Source organism: Bos taurus, chromosome 13 (assembly GCF_002263795.3).
Source record: "Bos taurus isolate L1 Dominette 01449 registration number 42190680 breed Hereford chromosome 13, ARS-UCD2.0, whole genome shotgun sequence".
Classification (NCBI taxonomy): Eukaryota; Metazoa; Chordata; class Mammalia; order Artiodactyla; family Bovidae; genus Bos; species Bos taurus.
The window spans coordinates 73,936,633-73,944,391 of NC_037340.1; positions in this window are offsets into that span (position 1 = coordinate 73,936,633).

Genomic DNA, 7,759 nt, shown 5'->3' on the forward strand with positions numbered 1-7,759 from the left:
AACATTGTCCTATTTTATGGAGATCCTCCCATTCCTACAGCCCCGTGGCCTGACATCTGTCTGGAACTACTGTACATAGGTCCCTACAAGGCCAAAATAAGCAGACACGTCTACATTGCCAAGTCCAGGTTTTAAGAGACCTTTGTATATGGTAGCTAAACTGTTAAAATCAAAGACTACAATGGGGGCCAGGCTGTGTTAAGGCCCCAGAAGGTGATATCCTATCCTGAGTAAGACAGCAGGCAGGGCATGGGGAGAGGGCAAGGGCTAGGGGAAAAGGTGGAGCTCAGGAGGGTACACACTCCTCACAACTGCCCACAGCGACTATTTTCTTCGCTACCTCCCAGGAGAAGTGGATGCAGTGTCCTCAGAAGTTATGGGCTGAGCAAGTCCTCCAGGGACCAGCTTGGCAAAAGTCAGCCCTAGAAGCACTGTCATGGTAAGTCAGCTACCTCCAGAGCAGGTCAGTAGTGCTACTGAGTCCCCCGCCTTGGCTTCAAAAATTCACTTCCTTCTTGGTGGTCATTGTGATCCTTAGAGGACTGTTGTTGCTCATTTTTAGGAAGGCCTAGGTCCTATCCAGGTACACAGGGTCCAGGTTTGGGGCTTCAGAGATTCAATCTGCAAGTTCCTCTCTTTTGCAGAGGTCATGGAAACTGGTCTACCCTGAGAAACTGAAGTCCAAGGAGCACCCGGTCAGGGCTGAGCTCTGACTGCTTGTGACATTATTCAGCCTTTCCTTCTTGCTTCTCAACTAAACCTTCCTCGGCTGAAATCTGCCTCTTTCCTCTCTCCCATATGAGTACTTGCTTTACTTCTGTCTCAATTAGTTGGCTCTAAGCACCATGAGAGCAAGTCTTCCCTTTATCCCTAGAACTTTGCACAGCTCCAGGCACAAAGGGTACAGTCCATGAATATTAAAGTACAGATGGAAACAATGCAGGAGAAAAGCTCCTCCAGTCTGGAGTGAACGTGGAGCCTGAAATCTGAATTCCTGATTCTTGCTGTAATCTTCTCCATCACTGCATCCTCACCTTCATCCTCCACCCCACCAGCACTTTGAAAGCCTTGGGAACGTGGCTGCCTGGATGCTGCCAGAGAGGCTGGGACCACCTGATATTCTTGCGAGTATGATGTGACATTCATGAAGTCATGCCCAAAATCTTTGATACATCATCTGTGTTAATACCAAATAGATTTGCCTGGGTGGTGTTCATATGTTTGTTTGTTAGTGATTTTAAAATATCTGGTGACACTTGACAAACAGCCAAATGTCTTTCTCCTGATTTTCAGCTGTTTGTCTTCCAGAAAGTTATTTTTCCATAGCTGTAGTTCGGTATCTTCATCTCTGAAAAAGGAATAATGATGGTTAATTGATAAGATTGTTAAAGAAGAGCAAGCTATCTTTTTATCAACATTTACCATGAACCCACCTCACAGGTCACAATTTTAAATGCCCTCCAGGACAAGTGAGTAATGTGCATTTAAGTATTTGGAGTCGGGTGGAGGCAGGTGGATCATAAGAAACGCTGGGGATGATTGAAACTGGAGAGAATGTGCCCCTCCTGAAAAGAGAGCCACTCTTTTAGCTTAGTTCAGGGTTTTGAAAGTGTGGTCCCTTAAGCAGCACCCTCAGTGCCTTGGAAACCTTGTTGATGCAGCTACTCAGGTCCCACCATGTGCTACTGAATCCAAAGTCTGGGGGTGAAGATCTCAAATCTGTGTTTAGCCAAATGGTTAAGGGATTCTGATGCTCACTCACATCGAGACCCACAGTCCTTATTAAATACCAGGACTGTAATGCCAATTGGGTTACTTGTCCTGCACTGACAGAAATTTTTTAAATTAAATCTCCCATTGTGAAGTCTTATAAATGCCTAAAATTGTAAAATCACCTCTGTGAACTTATATTACATATAGTCTAGCCAGACGTGTAACCTCTAGTTTACGCTCCCTTTTAATCTCAGACATAATTTCAAAAAAATATACCATGGGGCTTAAAAAGTCAGGTCCTCTGTGTCATGTATTAAGAAAACAATCACCCATTACTCAGATGTGAAAGTACCTCTCCGATGGCACAGCATCTGAAATATCTAAAATCTTATCTCTGCCCCGGTGCATTCCATCCATTTGAAGATGTGGCCTTAGATAGCATGGAATTGAAGATTCCCATTATTCAGATGGAGATACTGAGGAACAGAAGCAGAGATATGACCTGGGGTCCCAGAGGGTTGGCATCACTTGTCTTCATCCAGTGTACATCCACTGTTTGTTCCTGTCCTGCAATTTCTCTAATTAGAAACCTGCAGGTTTCTAATTAGAGACTACACTTACATGAGCAGGGAGCATGGAGGTGGAGTCAGAACTGGCCCATCAGGGGGCTTGCAGAACTGGGGGCGTCTAATTTTGACCAGAGTAAGGAGGACAATGGGAGAAAAAGACATACCAATGAGAGAGGAGAGGAGACAAAAGAGGAGTTTCTTTTGGGGAGAGTCTCAGCCACTCTGTGGTCTCAGATGCAGACACTGAGGCAGGAAGAGGGGCAGGGCCAGAGCGCCTCCTGAATGTGAATCCTTGTTGTACTATCCGCGGGTTGTGTGTCCTGAGCAAGTGGCTTTACCTATCTGAGCCTCTCCTTTCTGCTTGACACTGTGGTATGAGAATCCCAGATATTGTAGGATTCACATGAGGCTAAATGAAATCATGCACATGGAATGTCTCAGGAGAGAGGGACTCTCCATTCACAGCGGCTTCTTTTGTGAGTCGCCCACTCCTGGTGCACGTGTACTAAGCCAGCTTGGTATTGAGAGCTCCTGCCATTCTCAATGGTGCTCTATGTTTGTAACTACAAGCAATAAACTAGAGTGAGTGAAGGGATGGTGGGTGTGACATGTGTGCACTCTAATTTACAGCTTGCATTGCAGCAGAATGCATGTGCACAGACTCTAAGTCAGATCGCTGGGCCCAAATCCTCTCTCTACAAGCTATGATCTAAGCAAATTACTTTATTTCTTGTTATCTCAGGTACCTCCTCAGTAACACGCAGATATGTCAACAGTTTCTCCCCTTTTCTTTAAAGATTTCTTAGGATTAGATGAATTTTATGTTTCATGTGTCTAGGATAATGCCTGCTACAATGAAGAATTTAAATTTTAATTAGAGTAATTACTCATTACTGTTATTGTTACTACTACAAAGATTTTGACTTCTAGGGAGAAGGAATATATGTCTGTTGCATCCATTGCTTCCATGGCAACCACATGAGTGTGCCACATGGATCTCAGGTAACACCTGAAGACACGGGGTTCTGAGAGGCTTAAACCCTCAGGCACAATGTTAGGAAAATGCAGAGCTGGTACCCAAACCGAGGTCCTATGTCCCTGTTACCACTGAGGGAGAGAGCAGGAGGAAGGGGGTGGCTATTGGTGGTCTTCCGAGGTCCCCTGATGTCCACTCAGGCAGACAGCTCTTTCCTATTGGTGAAACCAGATGAGGGGTGACTGTTGGTACAGGTTCAGCTCCCTGCTTTCCCTCGTCCACAGAAATTAAAAGACATGGGCTTCTGTGAGTTGAATTTGGGGAGGGTTTCAGAAAGCTGGCTTTGTCTGGATGGATGATGTCTAGGAAATGGAGTAGTTCTCTGAGTATCTTAATCTTAACTTCAAGAAGGAAAGACTAGATCGAGGTTTGATCTGTACCTGGCCAAGAAATAACACTCACACAAGATAAGATGTTTGATCATATTGGTGATTTGTGTAATGTAGCTCTTTTGCTCAGTGCTCAAGCATGATTATCCAACTTTCACCAATTCAGTATGGTCTCATCTGATGTTGAAGCTTCGTAAAATGTTTATGTTGAGCAAGAGAACAGAAGGGCTGTTGGTGGTACCAGCTCAGGTCTTGGAACTCAGAGGTTGCTTTTCTCTTTCTCTATCAATCTCAAAGGATCGTGATGAGAGTGAAAGAGATGTATTTGTTAAATGCTTTGTTCAAATGTTAGCAGAGTAACCATTTACTGAATGTCAGATATGATAATAGTGATAGTAATACCACATTATTGCTGTTGTTCAGTCACACAGGTGTGTCTCACTCTTTGCGACCCCATGGAGAGCAGCACACCAGGCCTCCCTGTCTCTCACCACCACCCAAGTTTGCCCAAGTTCATGTCCATTGCATCGGTGATGCCATCCAGTAATCTCTTCTTCTGACACCCTCTTCTCCTTCTGCCCTCAATCTTTTCCAGCATCAAGGACTTTTCCAATGAGTTGGCTGTTCACATCAGATGATCAAAATACTGGAGCTTCAGCTTCACCATCAGACCTTCCAATGAGTATTCAGGGTTCATTTCCCTTAAGATTGACTAGTTTGATCTTGTTGCTGTCTAAGGGACCTCAGGAGTGTTCTCCAGCACCACAGTTCCAAAGCATCAATTCTTTGGCACTCTGCCTTCTTTCTGGTCCAGATCTCACAAGCATATGTGACCAATGAGAAGACCATAGACTTGACTATATGGAACTTTTTGGCAGAGTGATGTCTCTACTTTTCAACACACTGTCTAGGTTTGTCATAGCTTTGCTAAAAAGAGGCAATCTTCTTCTGATTTCACACCTGCAGTCACCAACCACAGTGATTTTAGAGCCTAATTAGGGTAAATCTGTCACTACTTACACCTTTTCCCCTTCTATTTGCCATGAAATAATGGCAGATTCCATGATCTTAGCTTTTTAACTATTTAGTTGATGAAACCAGATGAGGGACAACTGTGGGTCATGCTGTGAATACATGATCAGCTCCCTGCTTCTCCTCAGTCTCTCCCCTTATTCGTTTTTTGATGCATAAACAGGGTTAGAGCCCAGGTTGACTTCACCTTCACCAGCTAAGTTCCTGCCTGGACAAATGCCTGGTAAAGTGCATGTGTCCATTCACGGGAGAAGTTGTGGCAATGGTTGTAGGAAGGTGACCTGTATCACACCTGTCATCTGAGGTAGGTGATGGGGGTCAGGGCATTGAGATCCAGGTGAGATGACTCATGCAGAAGGCTGAAATGGAGAACCTGGGCTAACACATTGCTAGTCACTTATCTGTCTTCTGATCTACTCTCAACCACTTACTTATCATCCATCACATGCCAGGCACTGCTCTAGGGGCTGGGATGATCCCTCCATCTGTCTGATCACAATCTGTGTTCACATGAGACCCACAGGCATCATCAAGTCTGAGAATTGTTCCTACTGGATATTTGACCCCTGCAGACAGAAGCAGGAGGCATGGTTAGGTAGGGAGATTACGCAATAAACAGCTCCTCCCCTTGCCCACCCACCTCCTCATCACCTGATCCCACCCCTCAGCCAGCATATTAAAAGCTCAGTCTGTCCTCAGCATCCTCAGGAGCCCTCCTGGAAGGCTACCAAGATGAGACGGCTCTGCCTCTCCACAGCCCTTCTCATCCTCCTGGTTATCCTGGTGGACAGCACCCCACTGAATATACACCATATCCAGGATGAAGGTAGGTCCGGCCTCACCTCTCTTCTACAGCTTTCGGGAAAACAATGGAAGTCCATGAAAGTGGGTGGGGCAGGTGTGGATTGGGTGTTGCCAACCGTCTTTGGATTTCTCTGTCATGCTGGCCAGGATTTTTGTTTGTTTCTTTGGTTTTGGCAGCACTGGTCTTCCTCCCTATTCAAGAGTATTCTCTAGTTCCGGAGTCTTCTCTCTGGTTGCAGAGTGTGGAATCTCATTGCGGTGGCTTCTCTTGTTGCAGATCAGGGGCTCTAGGCATCTGGGCTCAGTAGTTGCAGTTCACCTTCTTAGTTGCCGCAAGGCAAATGGAATCTTCACAACAAGGGATAGAACCCAAGTCGTGTGCATTAGCATGTGGATTCTTTTCTATTGGACTACCAGGGAAGTCTTTAGTTGCAGACTTTTAACTCCACTGACATCATGACTCTCATGAGGATATTTATTAAACTTTTGTATTTATTAGAATTTTATATCCATCTATCTATCTATATCTATATCTATATATGTGTCTCAAAATTCTGCCAGATCAGGGGCCCCATTTCTGAGAATCTCTATTCTTGTTCCCTGCTATGTCTGTGAACCTCGCTGTAGTGCAGTAATAAAAGTAAGTAAAGTGAAAGTTGTTCAGCCGTGTCCAACTCTTTGAGACCCCATGAACTCTATCATCCATGGAATTCTCCAGGCCAGAATACTGGAATGGGATCCCTTTGCCTTCTATAGGGGATCTTTCAAACACAGGGATTGAACCCAGGTCTCCCGCATTGCTGGTGGATTCTTTACCAGCTGAGCCACCAGGGAAACCCTGTATAGTAATAAAAAGCTTAAAATTTGAACCATCTCTTAGCTAATGGCCCAGGTCTCCTAAAACTCTTGAGGTTTCCTTACTTTAGATGTTATGAGATGAGTAACAAAAGGCAGCTCAAGGTAACCTTGAGGTGTGGTTTGTGTCCAAGAAACCACAAGCACCCTTTTAATGTTTACAGTTTTCAACAGCTGCCACTCCAGCACCTCTGAGGAGAAGGGAGGAAACTGAGAGTGAGATCAATCACAGTGGCTGATAATCCAACCAACATGCCTGCTTAGTGAACCCTAGGGAGAAATACATAAGAACTGGGCTCAGAGAGCTTGTGGGTTGGCGAATATAGGAAGTTGAAGTGAGGGTGCTGTGCTCACTAGGGCACAGAGGCTGGGGACATCTCCCTCTCCCTTTGCCCTGCACATCTCTTCCATTTTGCTGCTTCAAGTTATATTTTGTACATTAATCTGCGAATAGTAAGCAATGGTTTCCCGAAGTTCAGCCACCGGTTCTGTTGAGTTGTTGAATTTGAAGTTGGGGTCATAGACTTGCCTGCCCCTCCATTTTAGTTATTTGGTCACAAGCATGATTGACTCAGGATCTCATGGCTGGCATCTGAACTGAGGACAGTCTTGAGCCCCCAACCTTCAGAATCTGCAGTAACTCCATCGATTCCCATCAGAAGTAAATGGACTTGTTGAACACCCAGTGGGTGTTTGGGGAATTGGCTGCTGTTGGTAGAGACACCACATATTTGGTGTGAGGGAAAAACCCAGAATCACTCTCCCCTGTGACTGGCGGTTCAGGTGATGCTTCAAAGAGGGGGAGCAATGGAAGTACATATTGCACCCATAAATTGTTTCCAGTTATCTGTATTTTCAGAGTTCCTGGGATAATCAAGGACTGTATCAAATAGGTTGTAACATGCCAGAATCTTGTCCTGGCCCTGAAACACACATGCCATGTCCTGGGGCAAGTCATCTGCAATTTTCTCACCAGAACAGGGGATACATGTTACATGGCTTTTTGAAAAGATTAAATTAAAATTTAATTAATTTTAATTTAATTAAATAATTAATTTATTAAAACAATTAATTAAATTAAATATTTAATTAAAATAAAAATTGAATTACATTTAATTCATTAAATTATTTATTTTAATTAATTAAAATAAAAATTGAATTACATTTCATGGTGAATTTTGTGCATGGTCTGCCAAGATGTGTTACTCTAAAAAAATTTCTTTAACTATTTAGTTTGGGAAACAAAGAATATTTATGTGTCAGATAATGAGTATTCCTCTATCTGAAAAATAATCAGAAAGACCTGGGATGAATTGTCTGCAGGAAATGTAAGAAACAACCAGTTGAAGGTTGACTCCTGATACTAAAGCTGAGACATTATTAGGAAAGTCTCCAGGCCCTTTCCCATGTTCCCTTTTGAC